The sequence below is a fragment of the Physeter macrocephalus genome, chromosome 4 (genome assembly GCF_002837175.3).
Source record: "Physeter macrocephalus isolate SW-GA chromosome 4, ASM283717v5, whole genome shotgun sequence".
Classification (NCBI taxonomy): Eukaryota; Metazoa; Chordata; class Mammalia; order Artiodactyla; family Physeteridae; genus Physeter; species Physeter macrocephalus.
The window spans coordinates 4,347,566-4,351,383 of record NC_041217.1 but is presented as its reverse complement, the minus strand read 5'-3'; the positions used below and the strand labels follow the sequence as shown (position 1 = coordinate 4,351,383).

The 3,818-nt window shown below is 41.9% G+C and overlaps 1 protein-coding gene across 8 annotated transcripts in view; it reads right to left on the bottom strand.

Annotated features, from left to right (window-relative positions):
• The window catches only part of DENND1B (DENN domain containing 1B), a 278,187-nt gene that overhangs the window by 199,075 nt on the left and 75,294 nt on the right, over positions 1-3,818 (bottom strand). The gene's annotated exons all lie outside the window — the stretch shown is intronic.

Here is a 3,818-nt window from a genome sequence, read left to right as displayed (position 1 = left end):
GCTGAGCCTGCGCGTCCGGAGCCTGTGCTCCGCAACGGGAGAGGCCCCAGCGGTGAGAGGCCTGCGTATCGCAAGAAAAAAAAACAAACAAAACAAAAGAAACAAAAAAAAAACCAGTTTTATCTATTCCTCATCATAAATTAATAAACGTTCGTGGCATTACAATATAACTATAAAACTATCGGCTCACATTTATGGAGTGCTTTCTATGTGCCAGGCACTATGCTTCGTAGATGTCATTCCTACCCTCACTTTGTCAGAGTAGCAAGGTCAGCCCTATTTTGCAGGTGAGGAACTAAGAGAGAGAAAACCCCTGCCGAAAGCAACACTTCCTGCAATCTGTGAATACAGAGCTGTGATGCAAACGCAAAGCTGCCCCCAGCATTTATAAGATTTCAGTTCTGACCACTCTCTAAAGGTATAGTGTGCTCCCAAAGACTGACTCTCCTCTCGCTCAAGAAATACAGACTAGCCATGGCCCTAAGAGGCCGATGGTACCTGAACGCAGCAAACCTATAGAAAAGTGAACCATGAAACAACAAGCAGAAAGTACCGGGGAAAAGTCAAGCATTGTGAAAAACCGCGTCAAGCTGTCAAGTGTGGGTGCGAGCAACGGGGATGTAAGAGCACTGGGGGCTTAGCCGGACCGCAGCAAAGAGAGACACACGCACTCATTTTACACAGACGTGGTGAGCTCACAAAGCGACAGGAGATGCTGCAATTAGTAGCAGCCTGGGTGGGAAGCCTTGCTCTGCATCCATCTCCTCAGCCACAGCTCTCAATGTATTGGCAAAACATAAATCTGCCATCAGCTAAATCTGTCTGTAAATCCTCAAATTCATTCACACCTTTTTATTTCCTAAGGTTGCAAACCCTCCATTTTTCCTAAATCCCCAAAGTCCCCTCCCATCACTGGCATGGAAAATAATTCAAGATTTCTCAAAGTGCCAAAAAGAAACACATTCTCTCTTCATTACTCTTCTCCACCCCACGTTCTCCCAAACACCTTTGCACGCAGTCTCTCTTTCCCCCCTTTACACCTGTAAAAAATTAATAAACAAAATGGGGTGGCCAGAAGGGGGAGCTCTCACACCCTGTGACCATGGTGGAACCCAACAGGAAGAAGAAATACGGTTCTTTCCTGCAAGGACTCAGCCAATGAAAAGCCACGGCCTCTTTGTTTACACAGCCCTCCTGACTTCCTCTCTCCTCGATAAAAGGTTCTCCTTCCCCTGTCACGCACGAACTTGCACCTGGCTCGCCGCGGTTGCAGGCCGCGAGCTGCAATTCTCTGCGGATCCCCAATAAAACCACCTTTGCTGCAGAAACATCTGGCAGTCTACTGGTTTCAGGTTAACACACTCCTCCTCTGCTTCATTCCTAATGTAACCAACTCTTTCAGGTCCTTCCTGCTCCTCAGCGGCACTCCTGCAAAGCCGACTCACTTCCTTGCCTCCAGTTTCTCCCACAACCAATCCATACTGAAATCTTTTCCAAATCAGTATTCCTAACAGACTTATCTTGTTACATATATATCACACTCTTCTTAAGTTCATTTGAAGGACCAACTCTTTAGCAAGGCCTTTCATTGTTGCCAAGACCCAGCCCAGTTTATGTTTATAGTTTCATCTCCTACCCTCCCACACAAAATTCTCCACTGTGCAAAAAACAACAACAAAAGTTAATTACAGCTCCCGAAATGTGATTTGGGTTGCCCCATATTGCCAAAAGAAGGGAAACACACGCAGAGAAGTATATAATAAGCCAACGCCTATGATGGACCAAGAGCTGTATGAGGTAGAACTAAAGGACTAAACAGATTGGTATCATTTCTTTGGATTAGACAACACACTGCTTTCAAATTATAAAGATACTGGGGGAGAAACTTCTAATAAACTTTTTCTAAAAGAACTAAAATAAGTGAGTAGGGTTTGGGTCAGCATTCCAAGCAGAAAGAATAATACAGCTTCCTTGCTCATAACACATGCTTCTCAGTTAGACCAACTTGCCCTCAAGTCTCAGCTAGCTCTGCCTCTTCTAAGCAGTGTGTTATCAGGCAAGTTTCTTACTCAAGTCTCAGTTTCAGGGCTGATACTATCTCTTAGCAGTACTGGGAGAATTTGAAGATAAAATCAGTTGTGCACATAAGCACCTAGCATAGTGCCTAGTACATGTTAAGAGCTAAATAAGGAGAGATTAAGAATTATTCTTACTGAAGCAGTCTCAGATCCAGTGAAAAGGCTGTTTAGGAAGAAGTAGACAATTAGTATAGGAAAGCAGTAAAAGGTAAGAAGGATGAGAAATATACAGAGAGTACTTGTGTCATCTGTAGTACTCAGAATATTCACCAAAAAGCATATAGCAAAACCATTCTTCAAGGCCCTTGGCTGGATTCCCAGATGAAGTTTTGTTTCTTTAAAAAGAAACTGAAGTAGTTAGACAAAGTGGTACCTAAAGCTCCTTTCAGCCCTAACCTTCAAGAAGTCTGTAAGCACCGCTGTGCCCTGGGATCCTGGGGGTTATGAACACTCATCACCATTACATGGTCAAATGCTTTTACGTTCTACTTAGTATGTGAGGGCTTATTAATGTTCCGCTGACCTCACAAATCTGGGACACCAAGCAACAGCTAAAACATCCCTGGCACCAGTTTACCTGTCACAAAGAGGAACTGCAGTAGCCGGTCTCACTGAGAAATTTACTGCCGCGGAACTCGGCAAGCACACTATCACCCTTATGTGACCCCAAAGTTAGGGGCCTTCATACACCCTAGGCATTCTCAGGGGCAGTTGAAGAGGCAGAAGTTAGAAAAGAAAAAAACAAAGAATCTGGACAGGAGGTTAGACCAGAGAGAACTAGAAAGACCGAGAGCAACAGGATTAATATTTCAAAACAGTAACATTAGTCAACAAGTGTCTAACCTAACTTCCCATTACTGGGAAACAAACCCAACTAAGCCTCATATGTACAAATCATGTCTTCACTGTGGGGACTTATTTTATATACTTAAGATACTTATAAATCTATTCTTTCTCCAAGGGGCTAAAAACAAATTAAGAGTACATGCTCTCTATTTATGTGAAAGAACAGTCAAGGACTGCACTAGATCTAATTAATATTTAACATGCTCATTTAACTCACTTTTTCGGTGACATTTCCTAATCTTCTATACTGATTTTCACATGTAGAAAATTATTCTTCCACATCAAAATCACATGTGTCTGTATATCTCTGAATGAACTGCTTTAAAATGAATACTTTTATCAGCTTTCATTTTGGTAAATTATGAGAATCATACCTGTGAACTTAACTTATGGTTAAGTTTGTAGTGTTATAATTTTATAATTTTAAGTGACAAGATTGTTTTACCCCATTTCTTTGTAGACAAAAAAAAAGGAACCTGCTCATCAGATTTCCAGGAGTACTTGTTTATATAAAAAGTTAAATTTGTATGGTTAACCATATAATTCACTTCAAAATGATAAATCCATAATATAAATTATAAAGATTTTTTAAACTTACATACATTATGTCAAAATAATTCATAGTTTTGGCTATACAAAATACTTAAGGAACTAGAGAATATTATAATTAAAATACAAATGCAATAAGTTCATTTCCAAGTCTCCCATTTTCTCTTAAGAAAACAAGCCATAGATAAGAATTATTTTAAAATAAGAAAATAGGGGCTTCCCTGGTGGCGCAGTGGTTGCGCGTCCGCCTGCCGATGCAGGGGAACCGGGTTCGCGCCCCGGTCTGGGAGGATCCCACGTGCCGCGGAGTGGCTGGGCCCGTGAGCCATGGCCGCTGGGCCTGCG